At 51.2% G+C, this 14,113-nt stretch overlaps 1 protein-coding gene across 1 annotated transcript in view; it reads right to left on the bottom strand.

The window, feature by feature from the left end:
* Positions 1-12,609, bottom strand: part of TTC33 (tetratricopeptide repeat domain 33) — a 495,466-nt gene extending 482,857 nt beyond the window's left edge. The window contains exon 1 of the mRNA XM_082248719.1: positions 12,538-12,609. The gene's annotated coding sequence lies outside the window, so the exon portion shown is untranslated. The remainder of the gene's footprint in view (positions 1-12,537) is intronic.
* Positions 12,610-14,113: the final 1,504 nt, after the last annotated feature.

The following is a 14,113-nucleotide window of genomic DNA, read 5'->3' on the forward strand; positions in this document are numbered from 1 at the left end:
TAAGATTAAGAGCCCATTCACACTAGCACAACTTGTGAGGCTACTTGTGTGCCCTCAAGTCGCCCCAAGTCGCTTGTCATAACAAAAGCAATGTTAATCAATCAGTGCCGTCTTAATTGGCACTACTGAAGTCGCTCCGACTTCAGAAAAGGGTCCTGTACTACTTCGAGGCGACTTGTGATCCGACTTGTTCCATATACTTCAATGGGAGTCGCCTCCAAGTCGGATCCTTATCTTATTTGAAGAGACTTGTTATCAGACTTTCCAGAAAGAAGAAGCCATGCCTACAGTTCCTATATAGTTACACATTCCATGAGGCATTGTAAAACTCTGACATTCACAGACATGACTAGGCATGATGGGAATTGTAGTTCCTGAACAGCAGGAGGGCCATAGTTTGAAGACCCCTGCTATATACCATTATCTCTGCCTGGTCTGTGTGAGTGGCACTGGTGGACACAGATAAGTGGCACTGTGACGGAAGTGTAGGTAAGACAGAACGCACATGGAGAGCAGGAGTGCCAACAAAGCCTTTTATTGAACGGTAGCGGGTATGTTCACAAAGAAAGGGCCAAACAAAGGTGCCCAGGGTCAGACCCAACGTGGGTAGGACAGAGTTGCAGATAAACGGGTTAGTCCATAACAGGGGGCTCCCAATAGAATGGGCAAAGTCCTGGCCAGCGAGGGATTGGGCCACACACAGATCAGGGCAAACAATGAGGTGACAAAGTTCAGGCAGAGTTCTGGTAGGCCCAGTGTTAATCCACTCACCAGCAGGCAGATACAGGATGAATCCAAAATCCAGGTTGTAGGAAGGGACAGGGTAAATCCAAAATCCAGGTTGTAGGAAGGGACAGGGTAAATCCAAAATCCAGGTTGTAGGAAGGTTTGAAGAGGCCCGCAGGAACCAATAGGGGATTCTGTGTTCTCTGGCCGCAGCTCAGAGCCACACAGTCTTCCAAACAGCAGAGATGAACTACACACAGGAGAGACTCTCACTCAGCTAAATATATTAGGACTTGTGTCCCAGCAGGTGGGCCAGGCCACTCCCAGCCTGGCGTCCAGTTGCCCCAGCAACCAGCCCCGCCCCCCTCTATTTGAGCCCACACAAGGAATGTGTTCATTGTCCACAGTGAGCATGAAGGCGGAGAAGCAGACATTCAGGCACCTTGCTGGGGAGGGGAGAGGGACAGCACAGTGGGGGGGGCAGGCAAAGGAGTGAGCAGCCAGGGGGGAGAAAAGAATCCCATGCTGGGGAAGATAGTAAAGTACTGGGGGTGCAGAAGAGAGGAAAAGAAGGGGGGGGAAGTAGGATCCGTGACAACCCCTCCCCCTTTTATTTTACAAGTGCCGACAGGGGGACCTCGGCAGGTCTCCTTGGAGGCACTTGTGGTAATAGGCTCACCTACTGAAGGTCCTGCTGCCGGGTATGGTGGGACAAGGGGATAAACACTGTAGACTCCCTGAGGAGGATTGGGCGCCATGGTGGTCAGCCAGTCACTGGGAGGTTGGGGTAGAGGTCCTTCCGCTGGGGCCAACTCTGGGTAGTTGACTGGGCGACTGTGGCTGGCGGATGTGGTGCGACGGTTCTGAGGGCAGCTGGCCTGAAGATGCCCAGGTTGGTTACACCTATAGCACCGGAATTTGCTCAATGTGGGGTCAGAGTCTAGTTCCTGTTTAAATTTCTCACGGTCCCAGGTCAGGGTGGTATTCTGGTCAGGGTTGGTAACACTCACCGGATCCAGGGCAGAAGGGGAGTCCCGTTGGGTTTTCTCGGCAGGCAGGCCGTGGCTGGCTTGGCTCCTGGTCACAGCTCCGACGTATTGGCACTGTAGCTCTCCTAAATCATTTCCAAGCAGAATGTCCGCAGGTAGTCCAGCCATGATTCCAATTTGGCAGCGCTTTTCCCCAAACCCATAGTCAAGGCGAACCGACGCCTTGGGGATGTGTTTCGTAGTACCACCTGCCATTTCAATAAAGAACCCGGGGCCTGGCTTGATGGCTTCTGGTTTTACCACGCGGGGATCAGCAATGGTGAGGAAGGCCCCAGTGTCCCGAAATCCCGTAGTTCTCTCTCCATCAATCAGGACCTCCTGCAGGTGGCGCTGCCTCTGCTCTGGGTAGGATGGGACAAGGGGATGAACACCGTAGACTCCCCGAGGAGGATTGGCAACAGTGGGGGTCAGCCAGTCACTGGGAGGTGGGGGTAGTGGTTCTTCCTCTGGGGTCAACTTTAGGTAGTTGACTGGGCGACTGTGGCTGGCAGACATGGTGCGACGGTACTGAGGGCAGCTGGCCTGAAGATGCCCGGGCTGGTTGCACCCATAGCACCGGCGGTCCAGAAATGGCCCAGAAGTACGAGGTCGGTAGGAAGGGGCTGTGGATGGTGTTGGGGCGACAGGGCGCTGGAGGAGTGGCAGGGGGTTGCTGGGAAGTGGTCTGCCTGTGTTCTGGGCTTTGGGCGGCTCGACTACCAGTCTCTTCCAATGGGGTTTAATGGCAAGGGCCTCGTCTGCCAGTGCAGCAGCCCGCTCAAGGGTGCCAGGGTCCCTCTCCTTCACCCACTCCCGCACCTCTGCTGGGCATTTGGCAAAGAATTGTTCCTTTAGAAAGGCCTGGACAACTTGTTCAATAGTAAAGGCCTGCTCCCCCTCCAGCCAGCGTCTGCAGGCCTGCGAGATTTTGTGCGCATACATCTTGAAGGAAGGCTCAGAATGACAGGAGAGGTCCCGGAATTTGATCCGGTGGGTTTCTGAAGTTACCGCGTAGTGTTCTAGTATAGTCTGTTTGATCCTACTGTAATCTCGATTCCACTGTGCGTTCATTGTCCGGTAGGCAGCAGCCGCACCCCCTTCCAGCAGGCCCACTAGGTGGCGTACCCAGTCTCCACGGGGCACCTCCAGCAGCTGACATAAGTGTTCGAAGTCCTGGAAGAACCCTTCCACATCCCCTGTAGCTTCACAAAATGGCTTGAAGTCTTTACGAGTCACCCTTGGCCGATCAGGCCCACCGACTCGTGGGCTGGGGAGAGGGTCATATCCCCTGAGGCCTCTCATGGTTTCTCGCTCATGAGCCCTTCGGATAGCCTCCCGCTTGTCATCCAAGTTGGCCCCGGGCCCCAGGATAGCCATCTCCTCTTCGTACCATGTGATCCAAGGGCTCCTGGGACTTGAGACGGTGGATGCACTCTGTTCATTCTCTGACGGCGGAGCATTCAAGCTTTCAGTTCTCTGAAGGCCGGCTTCCTCAATGGCGGTGACCAGCTCTTCTTTGGACAGGCCCCTGTAGGTAAGGCTTAACTCCTGAGCCTTTTCTTGCAAACTTGCCACAGTCCAATTTCTGTACTCCCCACCCCGCGTTGGGTCCAGTGTGAGGGGGCTGCTCTCCATCCTCTTCAGCGTTCTGATCCCGCCGCTGCCAACCAGTGTGACGGAAGTGTAGGTAAGACAGAACGCACATGGAGAGCAGGAGTGCCAACAAAGCCTTTTATTGAACGGTAGCGGGTATGTTCACAAAGAAAGGGCCAAACAAAGGTGCCCAGGGTCAGACCCAACGTGGGTAGGACAGAGTTGCAGATAAACGGGTTAGTCCATAACAGGGGGCTCCCAATAGAATGGGCAAAGTCCTGGCCAGCGAGGGATTGGGCCACACACAGATCAGGGCAAACAATGAGGTGACAAAGTTCAGGCAGAGTTCTGGTAGGCCCAGTGTTAATCCACTCACCAGCAGGCAGATACAGGATGAATCCAAAATCCAGGTTGTAGGAAGGGACAGGGTAAATCCAAAATCCAGGTTGTAGGAAGGGACAGGGTAAATCCAAAATCCAGGTTGTAGGAAGGTTTGAAGAGGCCCGCAGGAACCAATAGGGGATTCTGTGTTCTCTGGCCGCAGCTCAGAGCCACACAGTCTTCCAAACAGCAGAGATGAACTACACACAGGAGAGACTCTCACTCAGCTAAATATATTAGGACTTGTGTCCCAGCAGGTGGGCCAGGCCACTCCCAGCCTGGCGTCCAGTTGCCCCAGCAACCAGCCCCGCCCCCCTCTATTTGAGCCCACACAAGGAATGTGTTCATTGTCCACAGTGAGCATGAAGGCGGAGAAGCAGACATTCAGGCACCTTGCTGGGGAGGGGAGAGGGACAGCACAGTGGGGGGGGCAGGCAAAGGAGTGAGCAGCCAGGGGGGAGAAAAGAATCCCATGCTGGGGAAGATAGTAAAGTACTGGGGGTGCAGAAGAGAGGAAAAGAAGGGGGGGAAGTAGGATCCGTGACAGGCACTGGTGGGCAGTGGCACTGATGGACACTGATTCGTGGCACTGATACGTGGCACTGGTGGACACTGATTTGTGGCACTGATTTGTGGCACTGATATGTGGCACTGGTGGACACTGATTCGTGGCACTGGTGGACACTGATTTGTGTCACTGATACGTGGCACTGATATGTGGCACTGGTGGACACTGATTCGTGGCACTGGTGGACACTGATACGTGGCACTGGTGGACACTGATTCGTGGCACTGATACGTGGCACTGGTGGACACTGATTCGTGGCACTGATACGTGGCACTGGTGGACACTGATTCGTGGCACTGGTGGGCACTGATACGTGGCACTGATACGTGGCACTGGTGGACACTGATTCGTGGCACTGATATGTGGCACTGGTGGACACTGATTCGTGGCACTGGTGGGCACTGATACGTGGCACTGATACGTGGCACTGGTGGACACTGATTCGTGGCACTGATACGTGGCACTGGTGGACACTGATTTGTGGCACTGATTTGTGGCACTGATATGTGGCACTGGTGGACACTGATTCGTGGCACTGGTGGACACTGATTTGTGTCACTGATACGTGGCACTGATATGTGGCACTGGTGGACACTGATTCGTGGCACTGGTGGACACTGATACGTGGCAGTGGTGGACACTGATTCGTGGCACTGATACGTGGCACTGGTGGACACTGATACGTGGCACTGGTGGACACTGATTCGTGGCACTGGTGGGCACTGATACGTGGCACTGATACGTGGCACTGGTGGACACTGATTCGTGGCACTGATACGTGGCACTGGTGGACACTGATTCGTGGCACTGATACGTGGCACTGGTGGACACTGATTCGTGGCACTGATACGTGGCACTGGTGGACACTGATTCGTGGCACTGATACGTGGCACTGGTGGACACTGATTCGTGGCACTGATACGTGGCACTGGTGGACACTGATACGTGGCACTGGTGGGCAATGAGGAAATGAGTAAAAAAAAACAGAAAAGGGGAATTAGGTCACAACACATCATATTCTGATTGGCCAAATACAAAGTCGTCTGTCATATAAGTCGCGCAAAATAATTCACAAGTCGTGCTGAAGTCGCAGGAAAAAAGTCGCTCCGACATGGGGCGACTTATGGTCGCGGCAGTGTGAACCGACTCTTATTTTTGCCATGTATGTCCAATTGGGGAGATTTCACTTCACTTCCTGTCCCTTAACCAAAACAGGAAGTGAGAGGAAATCTCTGGATATGTACCCTTTAAATGAATCTGTGCTCAGAAAGGTATGGAGCCTGACATGGCTACCTTCTCCTTCGGAAAATGCCGTTTACCTGGCAGCAAGGTTGGACAAATTTGTTTTGATCCTAGGAGCCAGCTTTTTTAACTAACAAAGCTTTATTTAGCGTTACAAAGGAGGTCTGGTGCTAGAATTATTACTCTCCTTCTGGCATGTGCAGCGATATGTAACATGTGTATCGCATTCAATGTTTTCAGTTGTATATGTGGGGGTGAGAGCCTCAATTTTTTTTCCTACTGCTTGCGTGTAACTTTTTAATTTTTTACAAATTAAACTTTTTTTTTTTATCACATAGGAAACCAAAAAAGTCCCCTATGTAATGATTTTTTTTGGTTCTCTTTAATGAGACATCTATGGTCCATAAGACCCTGCATGTTTCCTTTGTGCTCCTCTGAATGCAATGCACATTGCCCTGCATTACATTCTTTCCCGGCCTTGAAGGCCAGGGAAACTGTTAACGGGGACCCGGAAGTGATGTGTGTTCACTCTCCCCCCTCTCCCCTCTACCCAGTGGCACCCGCTATCCCGGGCCCATAGATGGACAAGCGGAGCCTGGGATACATAGCAGGGGTGGGAAGGCTTGGTGGTGGGGGGGGGGGGGCGGTTGTAAAACAGGCACTTTGTCTTTGGCCATGGTGGCAATGCTCCATCCTCCTCACTCAGATCCTTTATCACCCAGAGAGCAGAGCAAAGCGCTGACAGCGAGCTACTCCCCGCACTTCCCAACTGAGACAGGGAGCTGCCTACCTCCGCACAGTGTCCACCCAGTGCTGTATCTTGGCCTAGGCCAACAAGGCCCAGGCCTAGGGCGGCACTTTGCAGGGGGGGCAGCAAAAAAGCTGCACCCTGCACGAAAAAAAAAACAGCCTCCTCCCGAGTCCCGCACGAAAAGGGTCCCCGCCGGCTTGGGCTACACTTTTAGTATAGTGCGAATCTTATGGCGTGAATTGGGCCAGAGGGCAGAGTCCAGGAGGCAAATCAGTCTGGCATCTCCATAAAGAGGTCAGTGATGAGGCTGTACCGATCAGTGTTAATTTTGGCAGCAAATTTCAATTTAGTTTTAGTCTTAGTCTTAGGACTAAAATGGCATTTTAGTTTTAGTCCTATTTTAGTCTTCTGCAAGTGTTTTAGTTTTAGTCGTATTTAGTCGACTAAAACTCCAGTATATTTTAGTCGACTAAAACGCCCTACATTTTAGTCGACTAAAACTCATTTTAGTCATCTATAATCAAATGGGTGTAGTTCAATTGTAATTTGTAATGCATTATTTAAGCATTTCTCTACAATTTCCAAACTCATTATATACTACTGCTGGTCCTGGAGTGAAAAATCTAATATGTTATTATTTATGCTTTGAGCATGCACCAGTGTTAATTTTTGGCAGCAAATTTCGATTTAGTTTTAGTTATAGTCTTTTGACTAAAATGCCATTTTAGTTTTAGTCGTATTTTAGTCATCTGAATTGTGTTAGTCGACGAAAACGTTTTAGTCGGTTTTAGTCGACGAAATTAACACTGGTACCGATAAGGCTACGCTGATGGGCACTGATAGCCTTGTGGTCTGTGGTCCACAGATGACAGGGCGGGTCATAAACAGTAAGGGGTGTGGCCTTTACAGGTAGGGCCGGGTCATATGTAAATTAGGGGGTGCACAAGTTTAGTCAGGCCTAGGGCAGCACAAAACCTAAATACACCACTGGGTCCACCCCCGGACAAAGGACACACTCCATCCCTCCAATCAGCTTTACAGCTTGGCCCAGCATACCCCCCAAGAGATGGAAGGCCCAGCCTCTTTAGGGTGGGGACCGCCTTCCAAGACCCACCCAGTGAGTAGAACTCCATTGCCCAATTTTAAAGTGAAAACCCGCCAAACCCACCCAGCCTCATCAGCGCCAGGCTTGGAGCATGTGATGTTGTGTCAGCAGTGAATGGGGGTGACAAAAGCCTAGGCGCCAGGATGCAATTTATAGTTGCCATGGCGACCTGGCACCAGGGATTTGTCAAGCCCTACCTGGCAGTGTTCTGACTTAAAGTGGAGCTTCACCCAAAAGTGGAACTTCCGCTAATATGCTTCCCCCCCCCCCTCTGGTGCCACATTTCAGGGAGGAGGGGGGGAATGGGTACCTGTTTTTGACAGGTACCCCTCCTAACTTCCAGGAGACAGCGCCACGGCGCTGTCCCTCGGAAGTTCAGCCCCCCTCCTTCTTCCTTCGCCAATTAGAAGGCGCAGCACACTTCGCAGTAGAGAACCGGCTGTGAAGCAGAAAAGCTTCACTGCCAGGTTCCTTTACCCTGAATGGCGGCGGCAGCACCCGAGACCTGATATAAGAAAATCGGCTATGGGTGCCGACACCGCAGGAACCCTGGACAGGTAAGTTCTAATATTTAAAATTTAGCAGCTATTTGTTGCTGCTGACTTAATTTTTCTCACCGGGGGGAGGGGGCGGAACTCCTCTTTAACTAGCTGCATACTTTTTCTAAGACAGCCAAGCAAATAGCATTTCCACAAAGAGAACAGCAATGGCAGCCTCAACGTTCCTGTAAGCACAGGTCTACTTTAAAGTCTCTGGGGCAGACTCCTAATATAGAAAGGGCTTCCAATGCTGGGAAGAAAAATAGACGGCCTTTCCATAGGAATGAATGCAGATTCTTCTACCCATAAACAGCAGAGCCCGGCTGGGAAACTCTCACTGAAGAGGCTGTGTGAGGTCCAGCACTCTTCCTTGTTCAAACACTTCCCATTATAGGGGGACAACATGCTGTCCTTGTCTCCCAATCACACTCCTGCATTGCCCACCCTGTCACACAGGCTTCTGATGGACACTACAAGTGGCTACTTCAACCATCAGGAGACCAGCCCAGAGAAATGACCTGCAGCCATTGTTGGAGTGCTTGCATCAAGACAGGAAGAGGCTGCAAAGAGGCCGCAGGAGATCAGCAGCACTGAGATGCAAGAAAAAAAAAAAGAATAGCATTTTTTTTTTTTTTTGGTAATGGCAATGTTTTTGACACATGAAGATTTAGCAGGCTAAATGCTATCCGTTTAGGGTTTATATCTACTTTTGGAATTTTACCCATTACAACTTGATAAAAAAATACATTTCTTTAGCAAGGAACATACCGTCCATCCAACCCTAATAATTATACTACCAAAACGAGTGTGTGCTGTAAATTGCCTTCAACATTGCTCCTGTTTCTTCTTGCTGGAGGCCACCATTTTACTAAAGCCCAGAACCCCTGAGCAGCAGAAAATCATAAAGTGGAACTAAACCCAATAATTTAACGGTTTTGAAAAACAGGTACATTCCTGGAACGCCGGGATTACTGTCACATGCGCTTGTGTCCTAAACCAAACTGTGAAACCATCAAATGACTGGTGTCATAACTGATCACATGTGTAGCACCATTTCAGCTACAGATCAAACAGAAGCAGCTTCCTTGGCTGTAAAGGATAGGAGGGTTTAATTCTGCTTTATTGCTGTCAGCAGATTTGCCTCTACAAACTCAGCAGGGTCTAAAAATTGAGAGCAACTGAGCATGTGCAGAGCAGGGTTTTACTGGATGTTAAACAGTATAGACACTTATGTTTAATGTTTTACATTGCTAAACCAGCAAAAGGGGCCAACCTGAAGTCATCTAGCAGGGGGGTCCCCAACCCAATGCTGGTCCGTCTCTCCTCTGCAGTTGGGCCACAAAGGCTGCTCTGCCAATTGGGCGGCGGGCAAACAGAAAGATGTAATCATCTCTCACTGCCTGCCTCGCATCACCGCTGCATCTGGTGGCGGGTGATGGTAGCGAGTGACACGTTGCATCTGGTGGCAGGTAAATGTGGCAAGTGACACGTTGCATCTGGTGGCAGGTAATGGTGGCAAGAGGCACGCTGCATCTGGTGGCAGGTAATGGTGGCAAGTGACACGTTGCATCTGGTGGCAGGTAATGGTGGCAAGTGGCACGCTGCATCTGAAGGGCAGGTAATGGTGGCAAGTGACACGTTGCATCTGGTGGCAGGTAATGGTGGCTAGTGGCACGCTGCATCTGGTGGCGGGTGACGGTGGCAAGTGACACGTTGCATCTGGTGGCAGGTAAATGTGGCAAGTGACACGTTGCATCTGGTGGCAGGTAATGGTGGCAAGAGGCACGCTGCATCTGGTGGCAGGTAATGGTGGCAAGTGACACGTTGCATCTGGTGGCAGGTAATGGTGGCAAGTGGCACGCTGCATCTGAAGGGCAGGTAATGGTGGCTAGTGGCACGCTGCATCTGGTGGCGGGTGACGGTGGCAAGTGGCACGCTGCATCTGGTGGGAGGTGACGGTGGCAAGTGACACGCTGCATCTGGTGGGAGGTGACGGTGGCAAGTGACAAGCTGCATCTGGGGTGGGTAATGGTGGCAAGTGGCACGCTGCATCTGGTGGCAGGTGACGTGGCAAGTGACACGCTGCATCTGGTGTCAGGTAATGGTGGCAAGTGGCACGCTTTATCTGGTGGCGGGTGACGGTGGCAAGTGGCACGCTGCATCTGGTGGGAGGTGACGGTGGCAAGTGACACGCTGCATCTGGTGGGAGGTGACGGTGGCAAGGGACACGCTGCATCTGGTGGGAGGTAATGGTGGCAAGTGACACGCTGCATCTGGTGGCAGGTAAATGTGGCAAGTGACACGTTGCATCTGGTGGCAGGTAATGGTGGCAAGTGACACGTTGCATCTGGTGGCAGGTAATGGTGGCAAGTGGCACACTGCATCTGGTGGCAGGTAATGGTGGCAAGTGACACGCTGCATCTGGTGGCAGGGAATGGTGGCAAGTGACACGTTGCATCTGGTGGCAGGTAATGGTGGCAAGTGACACGTTGCATCTGGTGGCAGGTAAATGTGGCAAGTGACACGTTGCATCTGGTGGCAGGTAATGGTGGCAAGTGACACGTTGCATCTGGTGGCAGGTAATGGTGGCAAGTGGCACGCTGCATCTGGTGGCAGGTAATGGTGGCAAGTGACACGCTGCATCTGGTGGCAGGTGATGGTGGCAAGTGACACGCTGCATCTGGTGGCAGGTAATGGTGGCAAGTGGCACGCTGCATCTGGTGGCTGGTGATGGTGGCAAGTGGCACGCTGCATCTGGTGGCGGGTGATGGTGGCAAGTGGCACGCTGCATCTGGTGGGAGGTGACGGTGGCAAGTGACACGCTGCATCTGGTGGCAGGTAATGGTGGCAAGTGACACGCTGCATTTGGTGGCGGGTGATGGTTACAAGTGGTACGCTGCATCTGGTGGGAAGTGACAGTGGCACGCTGCATCTGGTGGTAGGTGATGGTGGAGTGTGAGACGCTGCATCTGGTGGTGGGCGATGGTGGCAAGTGACACACTGCATCTGGTGGCGGGTGATGGTGGAGTGTGAGACGCTGCATGTGGTGGCAGGCTGACTCGGCTGCACGAATCGCCGTACCCATATGTCGCACCTTAAGGAACGAGCGTGGGGGGCACGCGTCGATTCTTGACAGGGGAAGCTGATCTGTGGGGCTGGTGGCCATGATTGTGGCCAGGCACCTGCGATCGTCCCCCTGGAGATGCATGATCCATGCAGATAGCCTGTGATACTCCTATCAATATACACTTATTGGGATTTTCTTTACCAAAAATACGTAGAATACAAATTGGCCTAAAATGATAAAAATTTTTGATTTTTAATTTTTTTTTTTTATTGGGAATGTTATATAGCAGAAAGTAAAATATATATTTTTTTCAAATTGTCGCTCTTTTTCGTTTTTCATTTTTTTGGTGATCAAATACCACCAAAAGAAAGCGCTATTTGTGGCAAAAAAAGAATGTCAATTTTATTTGGGTGCAGCGTCGCACGACCGCACAATTTTCAGTTTAAGGTATGCAGTGCTGCATGTCAAAAAAATGGCCTGGTCATTAAGGGGGTAAAACCTTCCAGTCCAGAAGTGGTTAAAGTAGCGTAGTGTTTTATAGCAAAAATGGTCTGGTCATAAAGGGGGAAAAATATTCCGGAGGGCAAGAGGTTAATTGCAGCTCGCGATTTACAGGTTATTTCGCGTGTCGCAGCACCTCATAGGCTGCCCTATGTGCGTTGGTCGCCTGAAAAGAAGCTCATATTCCGCTCTGCCATGACGGTGGAAATTTTGCATCGCGTTTGGGGCGTCATTACAGAATAATGGCACCCAAAAACGTATGACATGTCCTGCCGCAATTCGGGATGGTGGGTGGAGTCTCAGCGATTCTTCCTGCGATCCCAAATTGCGAGATGTGAATAATTGTAAGCTAGGCGTACACTGGCAGCTGTGCTTGTGCCCCTCTGAAAAGCGATCTACACTTGGATCGTGTTTGATAGGCAGTAAGGAGGAAACATATCACCTCCATACTGCCTCCCACATGGAGCCGGTTTCAGCCCTGTAAATGGCGCACCCCCACGTTACACGCATTGCAGGTGGTTGCGATGCTGCCCCACTATCTTGCTGTTTGGGGGATGAGGTTTGTACCCACAGATCCATGGGGGACATTTACTAAGACACAATCTGGGGGGGGGGGGGTCTGTTCATGGCAACCAATCAGCTTCTTTCTGTCATTTTCCAAGCTTAACTGAGCAAGCTGAAGAAAGAATGTGATTGGTTGCCAGGCCCAGGTGCTCCAGTTTCTTCTATCATCCATACAGATCAGTACAGCAGAGCAGGGCTCAGGGGAGGGACTTGTGTCTGAGTCCACCAATAGATATTTATTGGTCACATGACTGCAAATTCATCACCTGTATAGAGACCCCAGGGCTCCCCAACCAACCAATCACAACTGCTATTTCACTGACCGACTCAACCTGATTGGTCCCTGCACCGTACGGCTGATTTCCCCCCCCCTAGGATCAGTGTAAGTATGTGGGAGCACGGAGCGGGAGGGAGGGGACCCCCCGGCACTGTACGTGTGACCACCGTCCCCTCTCCCCGCCATCATCATTACCTGCACTGTGCCCGGCTCTGCCTCTTCCTCTATGCAGCTCTGCCAGGGGGCGGGGCTTCCTACAGACGGAAAACACGGGACAAACATAAGTTACCCGGGGCGCGGGAGGAGAGGCCGAGGAAGCGAGAGCGCCTCCTATTTCTGTAGGAAATGCTCATGGTTGGCCATAACAAATCCAAACCTTCACAGATCAGCTGTGCATGATGTCTAAGAGAGAAATACAGCAACACACACAACCATAGAGACTGACAGGTGTACAGAGAACCCCATGGAGCCTTCCAGGTGTACAGAGAACCCCATGGAGCCTTCCAGGTGTACAGAGAACCCCATGGAGCCTTCCAGGTGTACAGAGAACCCCATAGAGCCTTCCAGGTGTACAGAGAACCTCATAGAGCCTTCCAGGTGTACAGAGAACCTCATAGAGCATTCCAGGTGTACAGAAAACATCAAATAGCCTTCCAGGTGTACAGAGAACCTCATAAAGTCTTTCGGGTGTACAGAGAACCCCATGGAGCCTTCCAGGTGTACAGAGAACCTCATAAAGTCTTTCGGGTGTACAGAGCCTGCCAGGGTTATAGAGAACCACAGAGCCTTTCAGGTATACAGAGAACCTTATAGAGCCTTTCGGGTGTAAAGAGAACCACAGAGTCTTCCAGATGTATAGAGAACCATAAGGTCTTCAAGGTGTACAGAGAACCATTGAGCCTTTCAGGTGTACAGAAACCATCATAGAGCCTTCCATGTGTACAGAGAACCTCGTAGAGCCTTCCAGGTGTACAGAGAACCTTGTAGAGCCTTCCAGGTGTACAGAGCCTGCCAGGATTATGGAGAACCACAGAGCCTTCTAGGGTGTATAAAGAACCAGAGTCTTCCAGGTGTAAAGAGAACCTAATGGAGCCTTCCATGTGTACAGATAACCTCATAGAGCGTTCCGGGTGTACAGAGAACTTTGTAGAGCCTTCCAGGTGTACAGAGAACCTCACAGAGGCTTCAGGTGTACTAAGAAGTTCATAGAGCCTTCTAGGTGTACAGAGAACTTCATAGAGCCTTGCAGGCGCAGAGAGAACCTCAGAGCTTTCCAGGTGTACAGAGAACCTTCTAGAGCCTTCCAGGTGTACAGAGAACCTCATAGAGCCGTACAGGCATACATGGAACCTCATAGAGGCTTCCAGGCGTACAGAGAACCTCATAGAAACTTCCCAGCATACAGGGAACCTCATAGGGCTTTACAGGCATACAGAGAACCTCATACAGCCTTCCAGGCGTACAGAGAACCTCAGAGCCTTTCGAGTGTACCGAGTCTGCCAGAGTTATAGAGAACCATGAAGTCTTCCAGGTGTACAGAGAACCATAGAGCCTTTCGGCATAGCCCTGTACCAACCATCCAATTTGTTTTATAGAGAACCACATAGTCTTCCAGATGTACAGAGAACCATGAAGTCTTCCAGGTGTACAGAGAACCATAGAGCCTTTCAGGTGTACAGAAAACCTCATAGATCCCTCTAGATGTATAGAGAAACAGAGTCTTCCAGGTATATAGAGAACCTCATGGAGCCTTCCAGATGTACAGATAACC

Source organism: Pelophylax lessonae (assembly GCF_965119305.1).
Source record: "Pelophylax lessonae genome assembly, chromosome: 1".
NCBI lineage: Eukaryota > Metazoa > Chordata > Amphibia > Anura > Ranidae > Pelophylax > Pelophylax lessonae.